Raw genomic sequence first — 18624 nt, forward strand, 5'->3', positions numbered from 1 at the left:
TACACCTCTATTTTATTTTATTTATATCCCGTCTTTATTATTTTTATAAATACCTCACAGTAGCAAACATACCTACTACCGCCTTCCTTCTGCTCTTCCTCACAAATAACCTTGTGACGTGAGTTGGACAGAGAGCGACTGGCCCAAAGTCATCCACCAGCTTTCATGGCTAAGGAAGGACTAGAACTCACAGTCTCCTGGTGTGTCACCCAGACCTAATGTGAGACCGATCGACTTAAATACAGGTAAGAAGGGCAGGCAGGAGGGTGGGCCCTCCGGTGCACCATACCGGAATGGTACCTGGTGCTCCCAGCAGGCACCAGTATGCCCATATCGGGGTGTACCGGTTGTATCCCACCCCTGGTGGTACCAAAGAGATGGGTGGTACAGAAATGTGAAAAATAAATAAGTAGTTTAAAAAAAAAACTTGAATTCATCCACAGCCCCAACTTGTATGAAGGTTTGCTTGGTCTGAGTTTCATATCTTGAACGAATCTAGCTATTTTGGTTTGCATGGCATGCCACCTATTATATCCCGGTATCCCATAAAGAAGAGCGGGCACTGGCAGAAGAGCGATGGCAGCCTTGAGATGGAAGACCTGCCCCCTTTTTAAGTGCACTACCAAATATTTAGGTTCGAGGTTCGAGGTTCAAGGTTCATTTTATTTATATGCCGCCCTATTCCCAGCGGGACGCAGGGCGGCGCACAAACCCAAGGAGGGGGGAGGGAAAAACACAAAAACTACAAAAAGTACAGGGCATTTAAAACAACTAACAGCCACACGATTTGAGAGGGGAAGGGAAGTCATAGACCCCAGGCCTGCCGACACAGCCAGGTTTTAACGGCTTTTTGGAAGGCCTGGAGAGAGGTGAGGGTCCGAATCTCTGCGGGAGCTCGTTCCAAAGGGCCGGAGCCACCACAGAGAAGGCCCTCCCCCGGGTAGTGGCCAGATGGCATTGGCTGGTAGACGGAACCCGGAGGAGGCCGGCCCTGTGCGATCGAATGGGTCTTTGGGAGGTAATTGGCAGCAGGCGGTCTCTCAAGTACCCAGGTCCAATACCATGAAGGGCTTTATAAGTGACGACTAGCACCTTGAAGCGTATCCGGAGACCAATCAGTAACCAGTGCAGCTCGCGGAGGATAGGTGCACCTCTAGAATTGTCAGGTTTGGCTCGGCAACCCAACAGGATAGACACAACGATCAATGAAGACACAGACTTCAACGGATCATTAGACCTGCAGGAAAAAACAATGGCTACTAACCTGCCTTCCATTGAGGACCTGTACACTGCACGAGTCAAGAAGAGGGCTGTGAAAATATCTACAGACCCCTCACATCTGGACAGAAAATTTCAACTCCTATCCTTAAAATGATGCTCTAGGGCACTGCACACCAGAACAACTAGACACAAGGACAGCTTTTTCCCCAAATACCATCCCTCTGCTAAACAAATAATTCCCTCAACCGTCAAACTATTTACTAAGACTGTATTGCTATTCTTCTTCTTCTCATCCTTCCTATTACCTATTTCCTTTTCCACTTATGACTATAACTCTGTGCTTGAATCTTTACAATTTATATTGTTTTATTTAGTTTCCTAGTATGATTTATGTTGATTGCTTATTTAGTATCTTATGACTATCATAAGTGCTGCATCCAATGATTCATGATGAATGTATTTTTATGACGATGATCATGATTGATCACTTGTACTTTTATGTACACTGAGAGCTTATGCACCGAAGACAAATTCCTTGTGTGTCCAATCACACTTGGCCAATAAAAGAATTCTATATTCTATTTCAAGCATAGAAACATACGTGCACACGCACACACACCATTTTTGTGGGAGCCTTATGTTCCTTTAAACAATGCAAATAGGTCTGCAATTGATAGAAAGGAGATTAAAAATACAGGAGGACAAATTATAGCTGGGGGAGAAAAGCTTGACCAAACAGTAAAGTTGATCAGAGCTTACTAGCTAGGGAAAAAGGAAGGGGACGGAAATGAGCTACTGAAAGTTCCCCTTTATAGTGTGTGAAACACACACTTTGTTTCAATATCTCACTTTTCTGCATCTGTATGATTTTTCAAACTTAGCAACTTTCAGTTATGTGGATTCCCAGCCCTCTGATTATTACTCTATCCTTTACTATTATTTTGAAAACTAAAGTGACCATGTTTCCAATAAAGTGTCATTAAAAAAAATTGTTGACTGGGCCTAAGAAATAATCCCATGTCTTTTAAAGTATATAGAATATTAAGTTTGTAATAAAACGTGTTGTAGAAATCCACCCACTTAAATCTTTAGAATCATGCTGATAAAAATAACGATGATTCCCTTCCTTTCCTTTCCTTCCTTTTCTTCCTTTCCTTCCTTCCCTTCTTCCTTTAGTCCAACCTGCTGAAAAAAATCAAAAGGAAAGACAATTTTTCCTTTCCTTTCTTCCATCCTTCCTTCCTTCCCTTTTCCTTCCCTTCTTCCTTCAGTCCAACCTGCTGAAAAAAAATCAAAAGACAATTTTTCCTTCCCTTCCCTCTCTCTCTTCCTTCCTTCCTTCTTTCCTTCCTTCTCTTCTTCCTTCAGTCTAACCTGTTGAAAAAAATCAAAAGACAATTTTCCCTTCCTTCCTTCCTTCCTTCCTTCCTTCCTTCCTTCCTTCCTTCTTTCCTTCAGTCTAACCTGCTGGGAAAAAAATAAAAAGACAATCTTTCCTCTCCTTCCTTCCTTCCTTCCTTCCCTTCTTCCTTCAGTCTAACCTGCTGGGAAAAAAATTAAAAGACAATCTTTCCTTTCCTTCCCTCTCTCTCTTCCTTCCTTCCTTCTTTCCTTCCTTCCTTCCCTTCTTCCTTCAGTCTAACCTGCTGGAAAAAAAATAAAAAGACAATCCTTTCCTTTCCTTCCTTCCTTCCTCCCTCCCTTCCTTCCTTCCTTCCTTCTTTCCTTCAGTCTAACCTGCTGGGAAAAAAAATAAAAAGACAATCTTTCCTTCCTTCCTTCCTTCCTTCCTTCCTTCCTTCCTTCCTTCCTTCCTTCCTTCCTTCCTTCCTTCCTTCCTTCCTCCCTTCCTCTTCCGGAATTCCAGTCCCACTTCAAATCTTCTAGGCATGAATGACCTTGACTTCTGCCTGACCAATTCTGTTAGATCCAAGCCAAAGAGGACTGATGGTTGCATAGCAACTTAGCAAATTGGATCACATGCTCAAGCCACAAAAGAGACTTATGCAAAGATGAGCAGAAAGCGCTGCGTTCAGAAGCATGAATAGTCAAAATCCCCAAACCCACCCAGCCTTCTTTTCTTCTTTTCATTTTTTTTTTTTTTTTTTTGCAGCCGTCTTCGCAGGCAGGCGTTCGAGGCGCCGAACTCTGGCACAACTGAACGGTGGCGAGCCGAGCTTCCAGCAAAGGGGCTGCATGTGGTAAGAGGCAACTAACTTTCCAAGCTCTATAAATAGTTCTGCAGCGTAATGTGTGATCTCTTCCTAGCTGATGTTTGCAAGGAAAATAGGTTTTGAAATGTAGATCTCAGACAGTCACAAGATCTGCAAAAAGGCAGCCTGGCTTTAGATTTTAAAAGCACCGAACAATGACGGTTACTGGGGAGGAAGCAGGAAGTGATTTCTGAAAAAGGAAAAAAAAAAAGAAAAAGAAATTCAAAAGGGAATCCTAACAAAACTAAACTTAAGCGAGGAAGCTGTGTTCTTTTCTGAAAGGGGACAGGGAGGCTCTTTAGCAGAAGAAACAAAGGCTGGGGAAAGTTCCTGCATGTTCTGACACTGCAGTTTCGCAAACATAAAAGGTTTTAGTTCATTGAATAAACCATGGTTTAATAACCGATTCACTGATGCGTGAATCTAGGCTGAAACTCCTGCATCCTGAATGGAATACCTGTTCGTTGCCATTAGCTAATACTCAGTCAGCTGAGAAACGCATCTTGACAGAAAACTAGGATATAAACTAAGGCAAGCCATGTAAGAACCATAGATCGGCAGGGAAATATAACAGCAATCCAAAATAGTTCTTACAACAAATAGTACTTACAACTTACCACCTAAGTTATCTCACCCAAGTAGCTTACGATCTACCCTGTCTCAAGGCATGCATTTCAACACTGTTGCAAAAAAGTAATGAACAATGCAACACAAATGGTAAAAGTTTTCAAAGTGTGTTGATCATACCAACCTCCATCTCACTCAAATAATTTCTTCTGCTAGTTGCCTACTAGTAACTAGTAACTACTGAGAAAGACTGGCAAAATCCAGGGATACAATAGTTGTCACTCAGGGCTCACCTTCTGTACATTTTTGGGAGTGCTGAGAATGGCCTCATTTTTGCAATCTGTCTCTAAAAGACAAAGATTCCAAAAAAGCAGGATATATTATTCATGCATATTTGTTTGCCCCGGAAGTTATCATCCTCCAGCAGGATAAATAGATTTTCCAGTCCTTTCTTCTTCTTCTTCATTTTGCTGAGTCTTCTTGGCATACGTGCCGTGAGAAAAACCAGTCTCTTGCTGGAAAAAAAGAGGCATAGCTTCAGAAGCTAAACTTTGCCTAGGGATGACTCCTCCAGCATCTCAATTCACACGTGGTGTTAAGCTAAGTTTGCTAATAGACACAATGGGTCGAGCTACCTAGATGCATAATGTTAATGTGATCGATTTTGATAAATAGATAATGCCTGGCTAGAAAGCTGTATTGACAAATAAAACTGAATATACCTTAATGTTCCAAAAATTTCACATACATACATACATACATACATACATACATACATACATACATACGTTCCATAGACATTCAGTTCAAGTCGCAATGATGTCACACGCATTGTAATCTCATTGCACAAGTGACATAAACCTCACCCTATACAATGTACATGGAGACTTTTAATGCTAAGAAGGATGGTTTGTATTGATGCAATAATTCCAACTTAAATAAAACATTAGTTCTTCTACCTTAGTAAAACTCAAGTGGCTTCTCTATTTTCCTGCCAACTTTTTAATTTCCTATCAAGTTTTACTTAGCTATCTGTCAGATTGCTATTTAAAAGTGGGTAACATATTGCCAAAGACCACCACTAATAAGTAGGTTCAAGTCACAATCTGCCCAAGATACCTCTGTCACTGTATAGATTTACAAAGTAGTAAATAAGTAAGCATTGGGTGGCTCAGTGACTCATCAGTAAGCATTGGGTGGCTCAGTGGCTAAGACACTGTGCTTGTTGATCAGAAAAGTCGGCAGTTCGGCGGTTCGAATCCCTAGTGCCACGTAACAGAGTGAGCTCTCGTTACTTGTCTTCCGCCAATCGAGCAGTTTGAAAGCACGTACAAAATGTAAGTAGAAAACCACCTTTGGTGGGAAGGTAACAGCATTCCGTGTGCCTTTGGCATTTAGTCATGCTGGCCACATGACCACGGAGAAATCTTCGGACAGCGCTGGCTCTCCGGCTTTGAAACGGAGATGAGCACCGCCCCCTAGAGTCAGGAACGACTAGCACATATGGGCGAGGGGAACCTTAACTTTAATCTTAAATAAGTAAGCAAGTACATAAATATTTTTTGAAAACAGCATAGTCATCCCATTTTCAGATATCCTCCCAATGCAAAAGTACCTTTAGATTTTATATTTTTCCAGCAAATACTTCCTGGAAATTCTGCGTTAAAAAATACTACGTGTTCGGGAAATTCTGGGCCAATTTTCCGAGCATTTATGGGGATAGGAAACTTTTTAAAAGAGAACTTGAACTAGCTCTCTCCTGGCTTACTCCTACACCCCAAAATTGGGACCTCACGGGCTCTTTCGCTTTTAGGTCAAAACAATGTTTATACAACTCCCATCCTATTAAAAAAAACAGTTTACAAGTCACAACAGCTCAGTGAAAACCAAACAAGCCTATTATGTCTCAGTTTGTTGTCTAAACCAGTGTTTCTCAACCTTGGCCGCTTGAAGATGTCCGGACTTCAACTCCCAGAATTCCCCAGCCAGCATTTGCTGGCTGGGGAATTCTGGGAGTTGAAGTCCGGACATCTTCAAGTGGCCAAGGTTGAGAAACACTGGTCTAAACTGGATCATCTCATTAAGCCATGCACTGGCATTGCACTTTGCAGATAGTCCCCCACTTACAACCATTTGTGAAGTTCCAACGTCATTGAAAAAAACTGACTTAGTCCTGTTTTTCACATTTACGACGGGTGAACACATGATCAAAATCCAGACGCTTAGCAAGTGGCATGTATTTGTGACGGTTGCAGGGTCTTGAGGTCATGTGGGTGATGAAGTTATGGAAACTTCATCGCTGGAGGCTTTCAAGAAAAGACTAGACTGCCATCTGTCAGAAATGGTGTAGGGTCTCCTGCTTGGACGGGGTGGGGTGGACTAGATCAGTGTTTCTCAACCTTAGCAACTTGAAGATGTCCAGACTTCAACTCCTAGAATCCCCCAGCAAGCGAATGCTGGCTGGGGAATTCTGGGAGTTGAAGTCCGGACATCTTCAAGTTGCCAAGGTTGAGAAACACTGGACTAGATGACCTACAAGGTCCCTTCCAACTTTGTTAACCTGTAAATATCTGTAAATGTGGTCACTTTTTGTGACCTTCCAAGAAGCCAAGTCACTGGGGGAGCCAGATAAACTTAACAACGGTGTTACTAACTTTAACTGCAGTCATTCATTTATTAACATCTGTGGCCCCAAATTTCTGTAGCCAAGAAAGAAAGCTGTGAAGTGAGTTTTGCCCCATTTTACGACCTTTCTCGCTACCGTTGTTAAGTCGAGGACCACCTGGGAAAAGCCGGGATCTGTAGCCTCCGCACACTCAAGGTTTTAAAATCTCAGCGGCTTTCAGGGAGCCCCGCGAAAGAAACGCGCTGAGCTCCAGCGCCCCTAAAGTTTTCAAAGTTGGTAACTTGGGCTCTTGTTGCCGAGGGGCTCTCCGGGTCAAAAGCGAGGATGTTCCGGGCTGCCGCCCACCGAGGTTGCGGACTCGGGGCACCGACGGGGCGTCGTTGCAGGGAGGGCGGCCCCGTCCAGCCCCATCCGCGGGAGCACCCAGGCAGGCGACGGCCGAGGCTTCCCGGGCGCTGCCTGCGCTCAACATCCGGGGCTGGCTCTGGCCAATGGGAAGCGCAACGAACCCGGAAAAAAAAGAAAGGGGGGGGGGGAAGCCGCGGCGGAGACGGCAGCGCGATCGCCGGGGCCGGACGGCAGCCGGGCGCTCATATCCAGGCTGGACGGCGCTTCCCAGCTCCCCGGCCATGTGCGGCACCCGCCGGCTGGAGCCTCCAGGCTGGCCATGAACTCCGCAGAGCGGTGAGTCGGGCCGCTCATCTCGGACGGCGGGGCTGGAGAGCCTCGTTTGTGTGTGTGTGTGAGAGTGTCTGAGTGTGTGAGTGTCTGAGTGTTGGTCCGTCTGTGTGTGTGTGTGTGTGAGAGAGAGAGAGAGAGAGAATATGTCTGTGTGTGTGAGTGTGTGTGTGTGAGAGAGAGAGAGAGAGAGAATATGTCTGTGTGTGTGTGAGAGAGAGAGAGAGAATATGTCTGTGTGTGTGAGTGTGTGTGTGTGTGTGTGAGAGAGAGTATATCTGTGTGTGAGTGCGTGTCTGTGTGTGAGAGTGTGTCTGTGTGTGTCTGTGTGAGAAAGAATGTGTGTCTGTCTCTCTGTGTGTCTGTGTGTTTGTGTGAGAGTGTCTTTGTGTGTGAGAGAGAGAAGGGGGGGGAGTACAGTAGTCGGACCGGGCGAGGCAAGCGCGTGGGACCCCATGGGAACGTGGCGTTGGAGACGGTGGATGGATGCCCTTTTCGGGGAGGGACCGAGTAGATGCCCTTCTCGGGGGAGAAGGAGGAGGGAGGAGGGATGGGTGGGGTGCGTGCCGCGCGCACCCGAACACACCCACCCGCGTAGGGGCTGGAGCTCGGGGCGGGCGCGCCGCTGGAGGACGGGAAGGTGGCGCAATGGGTCGGCAGCCGAGGAGGCCCCGGAGTGGAAGATGAGCCGCCTGCCTCCTTCCCTGCCGGGGCTCCGGATCGACGCTGGGGGCGAGCGGAGCTCAGGGTCCGGCACTTTGGGCGCGAGGGTGCGGCTCCCGCCGCCGCTTTAAACCGAGCCAAGAAGTCGGAACAGGTTCGCTTGGACGTTGGGGCACCCGAGGAAGTGGGCGTCGGATTGGGGCAAGAGCTTGGCCAAATTCCGCTTCGAGCCTTTTTTGCTTCCAAATGAATCTTCTCCAGGGAGCCCCTTGAAATGATTGCACCCAGGGCAGCCAGATCTCTTGGCAACCTAACCAATGGGCAGAGGATCACAGTTGATCCGGCCTTCCTTTGCTTTGACCCCGCTTTTCCAACCGACCCCAGGGTACGTTTGTGCTGGAATCTTATATCGGCAGAAGGGTTAGAATACAGTACTGTAGCCTAGCTCACTGCCATGAGTTCGAATCTCACCAGGCTCAAGGTTGACTCAGCCTTCCATCCTTCCGAGCTGGGTAAAATGAGGACCCAGATTGTTGGGGGCAAGAGGTTGACTCTGTAAACCGCTTAGAGAGGACTGTAAAAGCACTGTGAAGTGGTATATAAATCTAAGTGCTATGGCTATTGTCCTTCCTTCCTTCCTTCCTTCCTTCCTTCCTTCCTTCCTTCCTTCCTTCCTTCCTTCCTTCCTTTCTTCCTTCCCTCCCTCCCTCTGCCCACTGCCAGCAGTTTGATCCTGACTGTCTCAAGGTTGACTCAGACTTCCATCCTTCCGAGGTGGGTAAAATGAGGATCCAGATTGTTGGGGGCAAGAGGCCGTAAACCACTTAGAGAGGGTTGTGAAGCGCTATATAACTCTAGGTATTATTGCTATCAATAGGTCCTTTTTTTGCATTCCAAAGCCAGGGCCTTCTGATCCTTGTAGGAACAGGGGACTTCCAGCCCAAAGTTTTATGCAGAAGCTGAACCATCTGCAGTCCTTGGTTGCATGGTGTTTTCACCCTTTCTCTGTCAAGCATACCAGTCAGCTGGCAAAAAAAGGGGACTTTTTATTCTCTTATCAGATGCATAAGTTGACAGCTGCAAAAGTGCTGGATTTTAGCAAACTATCTTGGAAAGTGATAGCAAAAGAAGCTATCACTTCCCAAGATAGTTGTGTTTGTTTGCTTTTTAAAAAAAGTGAAACTCAAAAAAAGTGAAACTCCGTATCCTTTGAATAGGCAAAATATATTCCATTTGATGGCAGGAGAAAGATATATTTAAGTATATAAAAATGTTGCCTTGGGGTTACTTAAGTTCAGTTTATTGGGGCCAACTGGAATTCAAGTTGATTTGCAGTGTGATTTTTTTTAAAAAGTGGGTCACAGAAGCAGTTCCCCTGCAAACATTTATATGGTAAAATTAAATTTAAAGGTTTTGTTAGATTATAGAATAAAATATAAAACACAAAAGCAAATAGGAAGACATGGGGGGGTGGGGGGAAGGGAAATGAGAAGATTAAGAGATTAAGTGCATGCTTGAGCCAAAAGTCTAAAAAGTTTAAATGCAGGTGTTTTTTTTTTGTTCTTCCATTTCATCATATCAGATTCTTGGAGACATGCCTAAACGTGTGGGGTTTTTTTTTTTTAGAAGTGATTTGCCATTGCTTCATTCTTAGGGTTGAGAGAAAGTGACTGGCTTGAGATCACCCATCTAACTTTGTGCCTAAGACTGGAACTCATGGTCTCCCAGTTTGTAGCTGTTGTTGCTTTAACCATTACACCAAACTGGCTCTCAAATGGAATTTTGGAGCTGAAGGGGTGAGATCTTCGTTATGTAGAATAGACTGGCCCAGCTTTTTAATGGCCCATTGAGAAAGATGGGAGCTATTAAGAGTGAGTCTGCTCCCTGCCTAAAAACATGTTTCTCCATTTCTGATCCAGGGAAATATAATATTCCGCCTTTTCAATATTTCCCAGGATATTTCAATTTTCTAGGAGAGGGGTGGGTGCTAACTTCCTACAGTTGTATGTGTGAAAAATGGTTATAAGTCACTATTTTCAGTGCCTCTGTAACGTTGAACGGTCACTAAATGAACTGTTGTAAGTCGAGGCCCACCTGTAGGTGTGTTTGAATCTGATGGAAAGTACGAACTGGTGTTGCACGTCTGTGGCCTGGCTAAGCTCACTTTTAGCTCTGGACGCATCTGCTGTTAGCACACACACAGCCCTTGCCTTCCCCCATCCTGCCCTCTGGGAGTTAAAAATATTTTCCTCCTGGAAATTAAATTATATTCTGTGTTCTCTTGAAACTACAGATCTTCTGAAATGGCAAATTACAGGCAGTTCTCAATTTACAACCATTCGCTTGTGATTGCTGAAAGTTACAACAGCACTGAAAAAGTGACTTGTGACCATTCTTCACATTTATGACCACTGCAGCATAAGAGCCATGGTGGCGCAGTGGTTAGAATGCAGTACTGCAGGCTGTTTCGGCTGACTGCCAGCAGTTCGACAGTTCGATTCTCAATGGCTCAAGGTTGACTCAGCCTTCTGGGGTTGGTAAAATAAGGACCCAGATTGTTGGGGGAATATGCTAACTCTGTAAACTGCTTAGAGAGGGCTGTAAAACACTGTGAAGTGGTATATAAGTCTAAGCCCTATTGCTGTTGATGTTTTATCTCTATTTCTCTGTCACTTTCTGTCTTGTCTGTCTATCATCTATCTATTAATATCTATCTATTTATCTAATCTATCTATTTATCTGTGTATCATCTGTCATCTTTGTTATATCTCAATCTGCTATCTATCTATCTATCTATCTATCTATCTATCTATCTATCTATCTATCCATCCATCCATCCATCCATCCATCCATCCATCCTACCTACCTACCTACCTACCTACCTACCTACCTACTTACCTACCTACCTACCTACCTACCTACCTACCATCTATCCTTCCTTCCTACCTACCTTCCTACCTATCCATCCATCCACCTATCCATCCATCCATCCATCCATCCATCCATCCATCCATCCATCCATCCATCCATCTATCTATCTGTCCTGCCTGTCTATCTACCTATCTACCTATCTACCTACCTACCTACCTACCTACCTACCTACCTACTTACCATCTATCCTATCTATCTATCTATCTATCTATCCTATCCTATCTATCTATCTATCTATCCATCCATCCATCCATCCATCCATCCATCCATCCATCTATCTATCCTGCCTGTCTATCTACCTACCTACTTACCTACCTATCATCTATCCTATCTATCTATCATCTGTCAATATTAATCTATCTATTAGAATGCAGTATTGCAGGCTAATTCTGCCTGCTGCCTGCAGTTTGATCATGACCAACTTAAGGTTGACTCAGCCTTCCACCATTCCAAGGTGGGTAAAATGAGATTGTTGGGGGGCAAGAGGCTGACTCTGTAAACTGCTTAGAGAGGGCTGTAAAGCACTATGAAGCGGTGTATAAGTCTAAATGCTATTGCTGTTGCATGATGGTTACATGATCAAAATTCAGATACTTGGCAACTGAGTCATATTTATGATGGTTGCAGTGTCCTGGAATCATGTGATCACTTTTTCTGACCTTGTGCAAGCAAAGTCAATGGGGAAGCCAGATTTACTTAACAACAGTGCTGCTAACTTAACAAGTGCAGTGATTCACATAACAACTGTAAGAAAAAAGCAATAGCAACAACGCTTAGACTTATGTACCACTTCACAGTGCTTTGCAGCCCTCTCTAAGCGGTTTACAATGTCAGCATATTACTTCCAACCATTTGGCTCCTCCTTTTACAAAACTTGGAAGGATGGAAGGCCGAGTCAGAATCGAACTGCAGGCAGTTGGCAGAATTAGTCTGCAATACTGAATCCTAACCACTGTGCCACCACAGCTCTATAGAGAAAGGTGGTAAAATAGGGCAAAACGTGCTGAACTTAGCAATGGAGATTTTGGGCTCAGTTGTGCCCATCAATCCAGGACTTGCCCGTATATTTTACGATCCGTGGGATGAGGAGGGACGCTTACTCTGGGATTTGTCCTCGTTCTCTATCTGAAAGTTCTTCTGCATGCGTGCAACCAACCAACCAACCAATCAACCCGATAGCACCAAAATAGAACAGTTGTACCTTGAAACTTGCCAGCCTTTGGCTGTCTGGCACTCCTGTTCATTCCATGAGAACTGAAAGCAGGACGTGCAGTCCCATATTAGGCTATCTCCAGGCGAGATTAGGCAGAAAAAGAAAGCCAGCGGTTGGCTGGACTAAAGCCGCACACTTTGTCAAGGCGAGGATTTGAGTTTTGCTCACCTCGGGCCAGTTTCAACTGTTAATCTGATATTTTGGCATCCTCCTTTTTTTTTAAAAAAAGGATGTTTTTAATAAACATCCTTTTCTGTTTCTCTTTTGCACAGCAGATTGAACAAGAAGAAAAGCTAATCTCGCTGAGCAGAGCTGAGACTTGGTCTGTAGGCAACCAAGTGGGATAAAAGAGGAGGCAGGAACTTTCTTTAGGACAGGGGTGCCTACCACTGGCAACTTTTGACTTAAGATTCAGAGGGACAGAGTTGGAAGGGACCTTGTAGGTCATCTAGTCCAACTTGCTGCCCAAGCAGGAACCTCTACACTCTACAACTCTAACCAGGAAGGCTCCCTGCTGTTGGGGTTTCAATGCTGTGCACAAAATAATTCTGTGAGTTGTATGTAGGAGACAAATATATGCATTGATATCTGGGTCTGGAATTGAGACACCTGTAGGTCATGTAATCCAACCCCTTTACCCAAGCAGGAGACCCTACACCATTTCAGACAGATGGCAGTCCAGTCTCTTCTTGAAAGCTTCCAGGGATGAAGCTCCCACAACTTCTGAAGACAACTTCTGTTCCATTGGCTGATTGTTCTCACTGTCAGAAAATTCCTCCTTATTTCCAAATTGAATTTCTCCTTGATCACTTTCCATCCATTATTCCTTGTGTGGCCTTTGGAAAATAGCCTGACCCCCTCTTCTCTGTAGCAGCCCCTCAAATATTGGAAGACTGCTATCCCGTCTCCCCTGGTCCTTCTCTTCACTAGACTAGCCATGTCCAGTTCCTGCAACTGTCCATCATATGTTTGAGCTCCTAATCATCTTTGCTGCTCTGGCCTCTTTCTAGAGTCACAACATCTTTTTTTATATATTGTGGTGACCAAAACCGCATGGGCTGGGGAATTTTGGGAGTTGAAGTCCACAAATCTTAAAAGTTCCATTGGACTTTTGGACTTCATGTTGGACACCCCTGTCCTAAACAAAGCCATGCATGGCTGGCTGGGGAATTCTGGGATTTGGGATCTCCTAAAGTTGCTTCGTTTGGATGCCCTCTAGTTCAGGACATGATATGGTAAAATTGTGACTAGAATATCCATTGTTAAGCAACGCATATAAGGAGGTAGTTTCGGAAGGCTCATCACTTAAAATTTGCAAGGAGCAGCAAGCTTCAAACTCCGGGCCCAATTCTGGATTATTTTCTTCAAGAGTTTGCATTTTATTTGCAGACTAGTTCATAACCCAGCATTGCCCAGGTATTTATTTAGGGGGGGGGGGGACATGTCCGGATCAAATGTAATTTCTAAAGTTGAATTTTCCCCCTTACTAGAAGAAGCCCCCGTATGGAGTTCTGTGAAGCCAACCCCACTGCACTGTACAGTAGAAACCATTTACAGCAGTACAGTAGAAACCATTTTAAGGCATAACAGGCTGTATCTTAACAGAACACACACCCCGAGGGATGTTAGGGGTGTCTTAACCCCACAGTGTTTTTTTTCCAGAGAGTAATTCATCTGTGCACCAATTTTGGTTGAAATTTCTTGAGGCGTTCTAGACTTATGCTGGAACATACATGCACCATTTTTAGATATATAGATTAAAAGTTCTTGAGTGAAGAGTGTCCCACAATAATAAGTAAATCTGCAGCTGTTCATTTGCTGCTTCTGAGCAGAAACTCTTAAACCTTCGAGGTAGTCCAGACCAGAAGCACAATCACGAATCATAACTCTGTATGATGAGGTTCCATGAACAGAATCTTGCAAGACTGAAAGTATTTTTGCCTACCTTCCCCTCCTTTTACTCTCTGGGAAACTAGGGAGGGTCCTTTCCGAAAGTCTTCTCACTCTCTTTCTGTGGGAAGAGAGCAGGGGCGACAGATTCTGGAGAAGCGGTAGCAGAAATTTTGAGTAGTTTGGAGAACTGACAAATCTACCTCTGGCTGGCACCAGACTGCAGAGGGAATGGGGAATTTGCAGTATCCTTCCCCTGGAGTGGGGTGAGAATGGGGATTTTGCAGTATCCTTCACCTGGAGTGGGGAGGGAATGGGGATTTTGCAGTATCCTTCCCCTGGAGTGGGGAGGGAATGGGGATTTTGCAGTATCCTTCCCCTGGAGTGGAGTGGGAATGGGGATTTTGCAGTATCCTTCTCCTGGAGTGGAGTGGGAATGGGGATTTTACAGTATCCTTCCCCTGGAGTGGAGTGGGAATGGGGATTTTGCAGTATCCTTCCTCTGGAGTGAGGTGGGAATGGGGATTTTGCAGTATCCTTCCCCTGAAGTAGAGTGAGAATGGGGATTTTGCAGTATCCTTCCTCTGGAGTGGAGTGGGAATGGGGATTTTGCAGTATCCTTCCCCTGCCACGCCCACTAAGCCACGCCCCACTGAACCAGTAGTAAAAAAATTGCATTTCACCACTGGATGAGAAATCTTTTTCCCAGGCTTTTGTCCACTTTGCAGCTCTCCCCATCTTCCAAGGTCATTCGCACATGCAATTACATCAACTGGGTTTACCTACAGTCGGGTTGACTGAAGGGGAGGGAAGTTTCCCACAGATCTTGAATGCCAAGGACTCTACTGGTGTGGGGTGTCTGGGTTAGTTACTGCATGTGGAGCTTAGGAAAACTGGTTTTGAATGAGGCACATTTAATAATTTATATCCTGCTTTTTCCCCAGAAGCTTGGGGCAGCCTAGATCACAGCCCTTCCTCCATTCCACCCCCCGCCCCGTTCCAGGTAGTCCTCAACTTACAACCACAATTGGGGCCAGAATTCCTATCACTAAGTGAGGCAGTTGTTAGGTGTTGCCTGATTTTTAAGGCCATTTTTGTCACAGTTGTTAAATGCATCATTCAGTCGTTAAGCAAATCTGGCATCGGCATTGGCTTTGCTGGTCAAGAATAGGCTGAGATGGTTGCAGATGCTATTCACATAACTCCCGAAATGATGCAACCCTCGCAAATACTTGCCAATTGCCCAAATTTTGATTGTGTGACCGTGGGGATATGGCAACAGTTATTAAGTGTGAGAACTGGTTGTGTAAATCACTTGATTCGTTGCCATTGTAATTCAGACAGCCGCTAAGCAAACAGTTGAAAGTTAAGGACTTTACCTGTATGCTGCACTGAGAGACATTTGAACTAGCTCAAAGTCACTTAGGAAACTTGTATTAGAACATTTTTTAAAAACATTATATATGTGTGTGTGTGTCTGTGTCTGTGTCTGTGTGTTTAATTTGTGCTGATAAATAAATAGAGGGAGACTAGTATAGATCTATTTCAAGCTATTTAGCTCTCATCAGCTAGCCATACCCTTACTGGGATTTGAACTGTGTTTCTGTCGTGATGGACTCTTGTGACGAGCCGATTGACAGATGATGGAAGCAGTTAGCTTCCTCCCATAATTGGGGCTTACCAGGGGTTGTAAAAATCATATATATATATATATATATATATATATATATATATATATATATATATATATATATATTAGTTTATAATATGACATACAAAGAGAATATAAAAGTAAACATTCAAGGGAAGAGTTTGCACAGGGTCTCTGAGATTCATGGACAGATCTTCACACTCCTGAAATGAATCTAATGACCGACCAACTGAATTGTTTCCTGCAAAAAGCCCACTCCCCTTTCACTCCTCTTTTATTACCTATGAGAGAGGCCAATCACCTTCCACCTATGGCTTTACTCCCAAGGTGACCCTGATTTCTGAGTTGTTCTTTTCTTCTGACAGCTCTGCGCATGCGCACACTGGGAACAGGCTCCAGCTGTTTCTCTGCCTCACTGCTGTCTAGCTCCGTAGACACCTGATCACTGCCTGACGGCCTCAGTCCAGACACAGAGCCCTCGTCCGAGCCTTCCCCAGCCTCTAGGACCGGCCCATGCTCCTGCCCAAACTCCTCATTGTCCGACTCTGCTGCCAGCTCTGTTGGCCGCTGGCGGGCCACAACACCAAGTCAGTGGAGAAGCCAGATTCACTGAACAGCTGGGTTACTAATATATCAACTGCAACTATTCACTTCACAACTACGGCAAGCAAGGTCGTAAAATGGGGCAAAACTCACAGAACAAACGCCTCGCTTAACAATAGAAATTTTGGCTTCAATTTTAGTCGTATGTCAAGGACTACCTGTATTGTTAAGGGCTCTTATGCCCTCTGTCCTTTCTTATCCTTTCTATATTTTTCTTTTCTTTTCAGGTAGGACTTCTTTACGGGTAGAAATTTGACATGTAACAATTTGACAGGTTAGAAGAAGAAGACCCCCCCCCCACTTTTAACGTTCTGCTGATTAACTTGCTGCTTGCTTATCTGGCACCTGTGTTATATGCTTTTGAAGAAAAAATAAATAACAACCTGATACCCATATATCAGTGGTTCCCAAACTTGGCAACTTTAAGACTTGTGGACTTCAAGTCCCAGAATTCTCCAGCCAGTTCTGCTGGCTGGAGAATTCTGGGACTTGAAGTCCACAAGTCTTAAAGTTGCCAAGTTTGGGAACCACTGCCATATATGATAATCTATCAATGCTTATCTGCAGCCTTGGGAAAACTTATTTTAAGGTTACTCAGCTTTCCCTAGGTAAACACGTCTGGGCACGAAGAGCTGAGCTAGTTGCCTTTTCTTTCTTTAGCTGTTGCTTTGCAAGCCAAACGGAGGTTGTTTTTGCATCCCCTGTTCCTCTTTCCTTCCCACTATTTCTATCCTGGGCAAAGGTTAGTCGGTTTCTATGTGTGCATTGCAGGCGTCTTCCTCCTTTCCAATCGATAAGTCACCGTGTGGTTGAGCATTAGGAGAGGAAGCTGAGCAGACTGAAGACACTTAGGAACTTGGCTGCGTTCCCTGGAATGAAAGAGGATTAGCTTAACTGTTGTGTTCATCCAAAAGTCTTTTTTTTTTTTTTTTTGCAGCTGGAGGTTTCAATGCTTTGCCAACAGAGTGAAACCACCTTTTCCCATTGAACAGAATAGCAGAGTTGGAAGGGGCCTTGAAGGTCTTCTAGTCCAACCCCCTGCTCAAGCAGGAAACCCTATACCCGTGATGGCAAACCTATGGCATATGTGCCAACGTGTGCTGTCACCAGTTGCTCTTTGCAGGCACTGGAGTGCCGGAAAACGGCCTGAAAACGGCCACAAAACAGGGCGCTTTTGGGTCTGTTTTACTTTGCAGGCGCCGGAGCAACCAGCTAGTCTTTGTGGGTGCCAGAGGGCCAAAAAACGGCCTGAAAACGGTCTGAAAACAGGCCAAAAAACTGGCCCCAAAACAGACATGCGCATGCTGGCCAGCTGGTCTTCGGGTTTCCAGCATGTGCATGCACGCATATGCACGCCTATTCCGGTTTGGGCACTTGGCGCCGAAAAGGTTCACCATCACTGCCCTATACCATCTTCAGACAAAGGGTTGTCCAATCTCTTTTTAAAAACATGGTGTTCGAGCACCTGCAACTTCTTGAGGCAAACTGTTCCACTGGTTAATTGTTCTCACTATTAGGAAATTAGTTAGTTCTAGGTTGCTTCTCTCCTTCATTAGTTTCCATCCATTGCTGCTGCTTCTGCTTTCTGGTGCTTTGGAGAACAAGTTGAACCCCCCCCCACTCTTTGTGGCAGCCCCTGAGATACTGGAACACTGCTATCATGTCACCCCTAGTTCTTTTCTTGAAACTGGGCATACCCACTTCCTGCAGCCATTCTTCATGTGTTTTCGCCTCCAGTCCCCTGATCATCTTTGTTGCTCTTCTCTGCAGTCTTTCCAGAGTTTCAACATCTTATTTATCTCATGGCAACCAAAATTTGCAATATTCCACGTGTGGTTTTATCAAGGCATTCCGGTATAGCCTACTGGACTGTATTGAGCCATGGTGGTGCAGTGGTTAGAGTGCAGTACTGCAGGCTACTTCTGCTGCCTGCCAGCTGCCTGCAGTTCAGCAGTTCAAATCTCACCAGGCTCAAGGTTGACTCAGCCTTCCATCCTTCCGAGGTGGGTAAAATGAGGACCCAGATTGTTGGGGGCAACAGGCTGACTCTGTAGATTGCTTAGAGGAGGGCTGTAAAGCACTGTGAAGCGTTATATGAATGCTATTGCTATTGTTCTTCCTTCCTTCCTTCCTTCCTTCCTTCCTTCCTTCCTTCCTTCCTTCCTTTCTCCCTCCCTCCCTCCCTCCCTCCCCTTCCCTCCCTCCTCTTCCATGGTGCACAATGGTCAGAATGCAGTATTGCAGGCTGTCTTTGCCCACTGCCAGCAGTTTGATCCTGAGCGGCTCAAGGTTGATTCAGCCTTCCATCCTTCTGAGGTGGGTAAAATGAGGACCCAGATTGTTGGGGGCAAGAGGCTGACTCTGTAAA

At 45.0% G+C, this 18624-nt stretch overlaps 1 protein-coding gene and 1 long non-coding RNA gene across 6 annotated transcripts in view; one reads left to right on the top strand and one right to left on the bottom strand.

Moving 5' to 3' along the window:
* Window positions 1-3257: 3257 nt before the first annotated feature.
* PLEKHA2 (pleckstrin homology domain containing A2) overlaps window positions 3258-18624 on the top strand; it is a 106910-nt gene continuing 91543 nt past the window's right edge. The window contains exon 1 of one of the 4 annotated variants that reach the window (XM_087706169.1): window positions 3258-3422. The gene's annotated coding sequence lies outside the window, so the exon portion shown is untranslated. Of the gene's footprint in view, window positions 3423-7170; window positions 7312-7928; window positions 8123-18624 lie in introns of those variants that run through there. The other 3 variants (XM_087706171.1, XM_087706168.1, XM_087706170.1) reach the window with 3 other exon arrangements.
* Window positions 3416-7170, bottom strand: LOC148048941 (uncharacterized). Of its 2 annotated transcripts, none has more exons than XR_015695556.1 (3): window positions 6784-7170; window positions 4295-4516; window positions 3416-3624 (listed from the first exon to the last, which is right to left on the bottom strand). It is a non-coding gene; the product is annotated as an uncharacterized LOC148048941 (long non-coding RNA). The 2 variants fall into 2 exon arrangements; XR_015695557.1 differs by having other exon boundaries at window positions 6763-7170.

This window comes from Thamnophis sirtalis, unplaced genomic scaffold (assembly GCF_051295495.1).
Source record: "Thamnophis sirtalis isolate CommonGarterSnake01/CBP01778 unplaced genomic scaffold, rThaSir2_p1.2 scaffold_2, whole genome shotgun sequence".
Lineage (NCBI taxonomy): Eukaryota > Metazoa > Chordata > Lepidosauria > Squamata > Natricidae > Thamnophis > Thamnophis sirtalis.